We start from the raw sequence: 10,728 nt of genomic DNA, 5'->3' as shown, positions 1-10,728 counted from the left end.
ACATGGAGGGAGAATTCAGAATGTCCAAATTACCTAGCAGCACGTCTTTCGGGATTTGTGGGAGGAAACCGGAGCACCCGGAGGAAACCCACACAGACACGGGGAGAACGTGCAGACTCCGCACAGACAGTGACCCAAGCCAGGAATTGAACCTCGGACGCTGGCGCTGTGAAGCCACAGTGCTAACCACTGTGCTACCATGCTGCCCAAATCTCCTGGTGGAATGCACATCGGGACATGCCAGCCGAAACCCTGCTGAAGTCCTGACATTCATGGGAATCTCCCGGGAAGTTTAAACTTCCAGTGGGCTGATTTCCGGCTGCTGGGGAACCTCTGTAAATGTTCCTGATGCTGATCTCAGGGCAGAGACATGAGGCTTACTGCTGACTTACCATGCAAATCAGACAGTTCAATACCCAGCCTAAAAGCGGGTCATTCAACTCCGCATCACAACTGACCCTCTCTAATCAAACCCCAACCACTCAGCATTCCACCCGCCACCTCCCGATTAAACACCCCCCCCCCACCTGCTGACTAACCCCTGACCCCCCAACCATACCCCTGATCCGACCTGACTACCCTCCCCCGCCGACCTGACCTGACCCTGCAACCCAATCCAACTCCTTCCTGACCACCCAACTCCTACCCACCCCCCCCACGACTGCCCTGACTATCTTCCCCGACCCACCTGCACAACCACCCATCTACTTACCTCACCTAACCTTCCCAGTCCCTCACTAACCCATTCTCTAACCTGTTTATTAACCCACTCACGCCATTTCACTAACCCACACGCATTCATGAAAAGATTTGGACCGTGAATACGAACAAAGAACAAAGAACAAAGAAAAGTGCAGCACAGGAACAGGCCCTTCGGCCCTCCAAGCCCGTGCCAACCATGCTGCCCGACTAAACTACAATCTTCTACTCTTCCGGGGTCCGTATCCCTCTATTCTCATCCTATTCATGTATTTGTCAAGATGCCTCTTAAATGTCACTATCGTCCCTGCTTCCACCACCTCCCCCGGCAGCGAGTTCCAGGCACCCACTACCCTCTGTGTAAAAAAACCTGCCTCGTACATCTACTCTAAACCTTGCCCCTCGCATCTTAAACCTATGCCCCCTAGTAATTGACCCCTCTACCCTGGAAAAAAATCTCTGACCATCCACTCTGTCGATGCCCCTCATAATTTTGTAGACCCTCAACCTCCTTCGTGCCAGTGAGAACTCGGAGAGACTCCAGTGGTAACGAGAGTTACTATTGTAAAAAGGGAGCGTGCCCTCTCCTTCCTCGACTCGCCTAAGCCCACAGAACTTCCCTTGGAATACCTGCGCTGACCATAAGACCTTAAGACACAGGAGCAGATTTAGGCCACTCGGCCCATCGAGGCTGCTCCGCCATTCAATTATGGCTGATATTTTTCTCATCCCCATTCTCCTGCCTTCGGCCCATAACCCCTGATCTCCTTATTGATCAAGGACCCTGTGTCTTAAAGACACTCGGTGATTTGCTTCTGCCGGGCTTGGGAGATCCCAGAAGAAATGGACAGTATCGTCATGTTGACCAAACCCTCATGGGAACTGGTCACATGCCCCAGCATTGGAAGACGGAAGCCAGTGTTTCAGGTCAATGACTGTTTATGCCCAAAATGTTGATTCTGGGCAGAATGTTTGGAGACTGCTTGGGAGGTGGGGGCTGGGTGGACGGTGGGGGTTGGTTGGGGGGGGGGGGCGTGTTGCAGGGGGCATGGAAGAGATGTGGAGTGGTGTGGGGTTGGAAACTGGCATCAGAAGGGAACCCCGATGCGCCCTTGCTTCCGGCGTGTTCCCAATGGCGGGAACATTGGCAGCTTGGCATCCTGTCAACTGGAGGTGAGATATCATTTTTGTTTAAGAAAATATTTTATTAAGGCATTATAATTTTGACATTTTAAACAAAGAGATCCAACACATACAAAAAACCCACAATAACAGCCCCCCCCCTCAAGCATAAACCCTAACTATCATGGTCCATGTACCTACTCCATCCCACGGTTCATTAGATTCCCTACCATTATTCGTCGCTTCCATGGCACCCCCCCCCCCCCCCCCCCCCCCCCCACTGCTGACGGTCAGTTTTCATTAAAGAAGTCGATGAACGCTGCCACGTCTGAGCGAACCCCTGTAATGAACCCCTTAAGGCAAACTTAATTTTCTCTCGCCTGAGAAACCCTGCCATGTCACAGGCCCACACCCCCGACTTTGGAGGCTTCTAGTCCCTCCATCCCAGCAAAATCCGTCTCCGGGCCACCAGGGAGGCAAAGGCCAAAACATCGGCCTATCTCCCCCCGAGCTCCCGGATCTTCCGGCACTCCAAATATTGCCACCTCTGGGCTCAGAGTCACCCTCCCTTCCAGGACCTCTGACATGACATCTGAGAATGCCTGCCAAAATCCCCTCAGCTTCGGACACGCCCAGAACATATGTACCTGCTTCGCAGGACTTTCCCCCCACCCGCCCACACCTGTCCTCCACCTCCTCAAAAAACCTACTCATCCGGGCCACAGTCATATGAGCCCTGTGGACCACCTTGGCTCAGCCTGGCACACAACGAGGATGCATTGACTCTCCTCAGGGCCTTCTCCCATAGCTCAACTTCAAACTCCCCTCCCAACTCTTCCTCCCACTTCCTTTTCACCTCCCCAATTGGGACCCCTTCCCACTCCATCAGCCCCTTGTATATTTCCGAGACCCTCCCCTCCCCAACCCTGTTTTAGACATCACCTTATCCTATAGCCCCTTTAGTGGGAGGCGAGGAAGCCCGGGACCTGCCTCCGGACAAAATCCCGCACTTGTGAGTAGCGGAACCCACCCCCCCCGTCAACTCAAACTCCTCCTCTAGCTCCTCCAAACTGGGGCAACCCTCCTCAATGAAAAGATCTCCAAATCTCTCAATCCCTGCCCGCTGCCACCTCCTAAAACCCGCCTCCAGCCCCGAGCAAGTGGTTGTCACATATCGGTGACCACACCGACGCCCCCTCCAGTCTCATGTGCTGCCTCCATTGCCCCCACACCCTCAAATCTGCCACTACCACTGGGCTTGTCGAGTACCGAGCCGGTGAGAACGGCAAAAGTTCCGTTAACAAAGCCTCCAGACATGTGCCCTCACAGGACGCCGCCTCCACTCGCTCCCACACCAACCCCTCCCACATTTCCCACTTCCTAACCATTGCTATAATAGCCGCCCAGTAATAGTTAATAAAGTTCGGAAGGGTCAACCCCTCCCCGCCTCGCGACCCCGCTCGAGCAGGATCTTCTTCACCCTCGAGGCTCTCCCGGCCCAAATAACGGCATCTCCCCCAATCTCTCCTACCCCTTGCCTGGATCGCGAAGACCTCGCTCTTGCCCACATTTGGTTTGTAACCTGAGAACCGACCAAATTCCTCCAATATTCCCATAATTCCTGCAATCCCCCTCAACGGGTCCGTTATGTAGAGGAGCAAATCGTCTGCATGGAGCGAGACCCGATGTTCCACCCCCTACTCTCACTATCCCCCGCCAAATGTTCGATGCCCTCAGCGCCATTGCCAAAGGCTCTATGGCCAGGGCAAACTGTACTGGGAAAGTGGACACCTCTGTCTCATTCCCCGACACAGGCTAAAATATTCCGATTGCACCCGATTTGTCCTGACGTTTTCCGCCGGTGCCTGATATAGCAACTGGACCCAATTCACAAATCCCTGCCCGAACCCAAACTTTCCCAGGATCTCCCACAGATATTTCCACTCCATCCGATCAAAGGCCTTTTCTGCACTTCGACCTCGCGCCCCTCCGCAGGCATCATTATTACATGAGGAGCTGCCTAATATTGGACGTCAGTGTCGTCCCTTAACAGATCCCGTCTGGTCCTCCCCTATTACCCCCGGAACACAATCCTCTATGCGCATGGCCAAGATCTTTGCCAGCAATTTTGCATCTACATTTAACAGGGAGATTGGCCTGAACGACCCACAGCTCTCTGATCCTTATCCCGCTTCAAAATAAGGGAAATCCATGCCTGTGATAATGCCAGGGGGAGCACGCCCAGCTCCTTTGACTCATTGAAAGCCTTTACCAAAAGCGGCCCGAACAACCCAGAATTTCTTTTCTAGAACTCCACCAGGTATCCGTCTGTCCTGATTGCATTGCCCCCAACCCGTCTATAACCTCCCTGAGCCCAACTGGGGCTCCCAGATCCTCCACCAACTCCTCATCTATCCTCGGGAACTCCAGCCCTCAAAAGTCGATCCATACCCTCCTCCCCGGCTGGGGGTTCCGATTTATACAATTTACTGTAAAACTCCCAACACACATCATTCGCCCCCGCCGGATTCAGAATCACCTTCCCCCCTGAATCCCTCATTTTCCCAATCTCTCTCGCCACCTCCTGTTTCCTCAGCTGGTGCGCCAGCATCCTGCTGGTTTTTTCTCCATATTCGTACACCGCCCCCCTTACCCTCCTCACCTGTCCCTCCACCTTACCTGTGGACAGGTGCCCAAATTCCAGCTGCAGTCTCTGACGCTCCTTCAGAAGCCCGTCATCCGGAGACTCCGCGTACTTCCTATCCACCTGTAACGTTTCGCCTACCAGTCTGTCCAACTCCACCCGCTCAGCCTTCTCCTTATGGGCCCGAATTGAGACGGGCTCTCCCCTAATAACCACCTTCAGTGCCTCCCTAACCAGCCCCGCCGAAACCTCACCATTGATCCTTATGTATCCCCGAATGGCCTCTCTCATCCGCTCGCACGCCTCCTCCTCCGCTAGCAGCCCCACATCCAACCTCCGTTGTGGGCACAGGGCCTTTCCTTTGCTAACTTGCAGGTCTACTCAGTGCGGGCGTGGGTCTGACACCACTATTGCTGAATATTCAGCATCTACCACCTCAGCCAGCAGTGTTTTGTCCATCATGAAAAAGTCTATCCGGGAATACACCTTATGCACATGGGAGTAGAACGAATACTCCTTACTCCTCGGCCTCCCATGTGCTCCATGAACCCCGGAGCTCCTTCACCATAGCTGATATCTTCCCAGACCTAGGACTCGACCAGTCCAACCTTGGATCAAGGACCGTGTTGAAATCTCCCCCCATAAGCAGTTGATGTGAATCTAGGTCCGGAATCTTCCCCAGTAACCGTCTCACAAACCCCAAACTAATAGGGGAGGACCAGATGGGATTGTTAAGGGATCCCAGTTCGGGGCATATATATTTACCAGTACCACGGCCATTCCCTCCAGCTTCCCACTAACCATAACGTAGCTACACCCCGGGTCCGCTTTTATATTCCCCACCTCGAATGCCACCTGCTTATGAACCAAGATCGCCACCCCCCTCGTTTTAAAGTCCAGCCCCGAGTGGAAGATCTGTCCAACCCATCCCTTCCTTAATCTAATCTGGTCCTCCACCTTCAGATGTGTCTCCTGCACCATGGCCACGTCTACCTTCAGTTGCCTCAGGTGGACGAACTCACAGGTCCTTTTGATTGGCCAATTCAGTCCCCAAACGTTCCACATGATCAGCCTGGTCAGGGGGGCACCCCGCACCCCTCCCCTGCCGATCAGCCATAACCTCTCCTACGCCAGCCTTCAGCCAATGTCCCGCACCTCCCCTGGCCCGCCCTCGGGTTGCCACCGTCATCAACCCTCCTCCTCCTCCACTTTGAAAGTTGCCTCCCCGTCAGCAGTATTATCAGGCGCTGGAATCTGGTGACTTCATTTGAAGCCTACTTGTGACAATAAGTGATTTTCTTTCTATTATCCCCCCCCCCCCCAAATTATCTTCAGCTCACCCCCCACTGTGCTTCCATGACTACCCCACCCAGCTGGCCTGGCAGCACCCGCCCATGGCGCCTAGCGTCCTACCCCCCAATGATTCCCCTCCCCCCGCTCTTCGTGCAAACAGTCGAAACAAAGGAAAGGAGTAAAAAACAAACAAAACAATCCCTCCCAAGGTCTGAACACAGAGACCCACCCCTCATCCCTTACCAAAGAACTGTAAACCAGCCTGACCCCAAAAACCAGAAAACCGGAAAAACCGAAGAAACCCGAACACCAAAAACCAAAGTTTTTCACATTACAGTACATGCACTCCACTTCTCCCCCATCAAGGTTCAAGGTCCTCCTCCTCCTGCCAGTCCATTCTCTTTCATAAAGTCCACTGCCTCCTCCGCCGAGCCAAAGTACAACTCTCGGCCCGCATAGGTCACCCATAGGCGAGTCGGGTACAGTAGTTCAAACATTACACCCTTCTTGTAAAGGGCCGACTTGACCTTATTAAAGCATGCCCTCCTCTTCGCGAGCTCTGCCCCCAGGTCCTGATACATACGGATCTCAGAACCTTCCCAGTTGCATCGCCTAGTCTGCCTGGTCCACCTCATGATATGTTCCTTATCCAGGAACCAATGCAACCGTACCATCATCGCCCTCGGCGGCTCGCCCCCCCCTGGGGCTTGCGCAAAGTGATGGAAGGGCTCAATCAACAGTGCTTATCAATTGACACTCAGCAATAACCTGCTCACAGATGTTCAGTTTGCGTTCCGCCAGGGTCACTCAGCTCCTGACCTCGTTACAGCCTTGGTTCAAACATGGAGAAAAGAGCTGAATGCCAGAGGTGAGGTGAGAGTGACCGTCCTTGACATCAAGGGAGCATTTGACCGAGGCATTCAGGCAATGAGCATCTCCAACGAGAAAGAACAGACCCAACCATCGCCTCTTGACAATCAATGGCATTACCATTGCTGAATCCAACACCCTGGGCTTACCATTGACCAGAAACTGAACTGGACTAGCCATCGACAGGGCGGCACAGTAGCACAGTTGTTAGCACTGTTGCTTCACAGCGCCAGGGTCCCAGGTTCGATTCCCGGCTTGGGTCACTGTCTGTGCGGAGTCTGCACGCTCTCCCCGTGTCTGTGTGGGTTTCCTCCGGGTGCTCCGGTTTCCTCCCACAAGTCCCGAAAGACGTGCTGTTAGGTGAATTGGACATTCTGAATTCTCCGTCCGTGTACCCGAACAGGCTCCGGAATGTGGCGACTAGAGGCTTTTCACAGTAACTTCATTGCAGTGTTAATGTAAGCCTACTTGCGACGCCAGTGGGAAATCGCAATGTCAAGCAGCAGGAAGAGAGAATCCTGCCGCTCGCCAACCCACGGCTGGGGGAAGCAGAGAATCCAGTCCCAGGTCTCACTCAGTGTCGTAGACTGAGGGTCCGATTCTGCGTCCGGCCGCACCCATTTACTGTCAAGCGCACCCCCCTCCCCCGCTGGCAGCAGGATTCTCCGTCCCGGCAGCCGGCCAATGGGGGTTTCCCGTGTGGGCACCTCCGAGTGTGCTTCCAGAGAAATGGAGGATCCAGCCGATGGAGAACCCAGACCTTAGACTCTGACTCGTACACAAACAAATTCACACTCACACACAGATATACACACTCATGCAATCACACATATTCATGCACTAATGTGCACAAACTCACACGTCCACATGCTAACACGCACACGTACACAAACTTTCCACTCACACACAATCTCTTGGGCAAAAATGTCATGTTTCCTCGTTGGTGGGTTTGCAGTGCTAGGTGGGTGGGTGTTGGGGGGGGGGGGGGGGGGGGAGTGGTGTGGTCCTGTAGTCAGGTGGCCTTCCCACCAGCCACCCACACTGATCAGTCAGCGGTTTTACAGTGGGTTGGGTAAGGCCGAGATTTTACTTTCCCCTCTCCCCCCCCCCTCCCTTCCCCTCCCCTCCCCCCTCCCCCCCACCTCACTCTTTCCCGAAGTGGCCAATTGATGACCATCTCAGAGCCGTTCCCCTCGAGCTTCGATTATCAGGCTGATGGCAGCAGCTCAGTTTGAGGGAAAGAAGCCCAAACAGTGGCCCTGAGCAGGCCTCAGGCTGGAGAGGGTCAGGGAGAGGGGGGGGGGGGGGGTGGCGGGGGGTCGGTGGTGCGGAGTTGGGGGGGGGGGGGGGGGGGGGGAAAGAGAAGGGCCCGCCTACATCAACGGTCCCCTTTCAAATTCGGGAGATCCTGCCAACAGGTCAGACCCCCGCGTGCACTTTGGAGTTTGATTTCCCCCCTATCTCTCCGAAACACTTGGGACATTTTTCTACACTATAGGCATCATGATGGCGTCGAGGGAGAGAAACTTTTTCCTCTGGTTGTGGAGAGTCCAGAAGCAGAGTTAGATCCTTGAAGAGGAATCTAGGAAGTACTACTTCCCACAAGGGGAATTGGGAATTTGGAACTCTCTGTCTCAATGTGTTATTGAGCCTAAAGTCAATTGAAAATTGAGAAAGACTTTTTTTTTGCTGGGGAAGGGTATTAAGGCTTATGGAACCAAGGGGGTGGATGGAGTTATGATACAGACCTGGGATTATCGAACAGAGTAGGTTTCAGAAGCTGAATGACCTCCTTCTAAGTTATAATAATAATCGCTTATTGTCACAAGTAGGCTTCAATGAAGTTACTGTCAAAAGCCCCTAGTTGCCACATTCCGGTGCCTGTTCGGGGAGGCTGGTGCGGGAATTGAACCCACGCTGCTGGCATTATTCTGTATTACAAGCCAGCTATTTAGCCCACTGTGCTAAACCAACCCCTTGCTGCACAGGGGGATGCAGTGATTGAAATGCTGTCGACCAGCCCGCATGAGAGGCTTCTCGTGCGGGCACACCGCACTCAGAGATACTTCAGCTGATACATTTCTGTCTCTTTCACTCATACAATGGTTCTCATTGAGTTTAGTGTTATGTCAAAACTGTGATTTGACTGTGGCATCATCTAGTGGTGTATTCAACACACAACACCTTTAAACCTAGATCACAAAACTAAACAGGAAGGATGTGGGGAAAGGGCAAGGGGTAAAGCTAGCAATGGGGCTAAGCACTTCATTGCCAATAAAGAACTTTTCTTTGAAGTGTCACAGTGCAGGAAACGTAGTAGCCAATTTGTGCACAGCAAGCTCCCACAAAGGGCGGCACGGTAGCACAGTGGTTAGCACGGTTGCTTCACAGCGCCTGGGACTCTGGTTCGATTCCCGGCTTGGTTCACTGTCTGGGCGGAGTCGGCATGTTCTCCCCGTGTGTGCGTGGGTTTCCTCCGGGTGCTCCGTTTTCCTCCCACAGTCCAAAGATGTGCAGTTAGGTGGATTGGCTATGCTAAATTGCCCCTTAGTGTCCAGAGATGACCCCCGAGCCAACTCCGCTGGTACCCTTTGAGTCTTACATGGCCTCCCCTCAAGTTGTACCCCGGTCTCCCTTCCAGTCTTACCCCAGGAGCCCCCGATTCCAGCCTGATGTCCCAGAGTCTTACACCAGGAGCCCCAGTTCAAGCCCGGTGAGCCCCAAGTCTTTGCCCAGGACCCCCGAGTGTTGCCTGGTGCCCCGAGCTAAATCTCGGTACCCTCTCTCCCCCCACTCCGCGAGGGCTGCCCCCACTCCGAGCTCCCCTCACAGGCGTGTTTGCCAGGTGCACACTTTTGAAAACCAGTCATACTTCGCACCGTTCTGACACCACGCTGCCGTGGATGGACTTTGTGATCGGGGAGGGGGCGGGGAATATGATTTCGACACATGGGCCGGATAATGAGATGCTAATGTATTCAAATGAGTTTCCCAATGTTCAACAGCGGGAAAGGCAGCCCGCCACTGACGGGGACGATCACAGAAAGCTTTCACGCCAACGTGAAATGTGACTTTGGACTCCTCGCGATATTTTCCACCCCCTTCGCCAATCCCGCCAGATGCGAACAGGAGCGGAAAACCCCATTCTTAGTCACACTTAACGCTGGGGATGGGGTGAATGTTTACGGTAGTGGATGAAGTGTCAATCAAGCGGGTTGTTTTACTGTAATATCCTCATGAGACCCTTGGGCCTCGTGGAAATCAGCCTATAAAGGCGGGCCCAGGCTGTGTCTGGCTAGTCAGCCTGGATACTATTGTTTGTGGTGCAGGGACCAGGCCCGTCCTCCTTGGCATGACTGATTACAACAATTCCGCTTGGACTGGCAACAAATCCTCCGGATGGGAACTGGCAGTCTGTCCGAAGTCCTCAGAAAGTACCCGGACTGTCTGGGAAAGATAAAGGGGGCTCTGACTAAAATCTACATCGACTCAGAGGCCCAGATCAAATGCTTTAGGGCCCTTTCACACTGCTGTCGGAGGTAGTTGATGAGCTGAGCTGCATGGAGAACGTGGGCATCATACACCCAGCCCAGTTCTGGGACCCTGACACCCAGTCCAGTTCTGGGACCCTGACACTGTACTACTGTGGATTTATGTAGACTAATGGGATGAAACACATCCAAACCGACCCCTATCGCTCTGTGGTAACCTAGCGGACATTATCTGTGGGTGGCACGGCAGCACAGTGGTTAGCACTGTTGCTTCACAAGCGCCAGGGTCCCAGGTTCGATTCCCAACTTGGGTCACTGTCTGTGCGGAGTCTGCACGTTCTCCGTGTCTGCGTGGGTTTCCTCCGGGTGCTCCGGTTTCCTCCCACAAGTCCCGAAAAACACGCTGTTAGGTAATTTGGACATTCTGAATTCTCCCTCTGTGTACCCGAACAGGCGCCGGAGTGTGGCGATTAGGGGCTTTTCACAGTTACTTCATTGCAGTGTTAATGGAAGCCTACTTGTGACAATACAGGTTATTATTATTAAACTTTGGGGACATGGTCCACATTCGAAATTTCGGGGATGGTGCCCCATGGACCACAGTGAAGA

Source organism: Scyliorhinus torazame, chromosome 15 (assembly GCF_047496885.1).
Source record: "Scyliorhinus torazame isolate Kashiwa2021f chromosome 15, sScyTor2.1, whole genome shotgun sequence".
Lineage (NCBI taxonomy): Eukaryota > Metazoa > Chordata > Chondrichthyes > Carcharhiniformes > Scyliorhinidae > Scyliorhinus > Scyliorhinus torazame.
The sequence above is the reverse complement of the archived record's forward strand: the minus strand, read 5'-3'. Positions refer to the sequence as shown.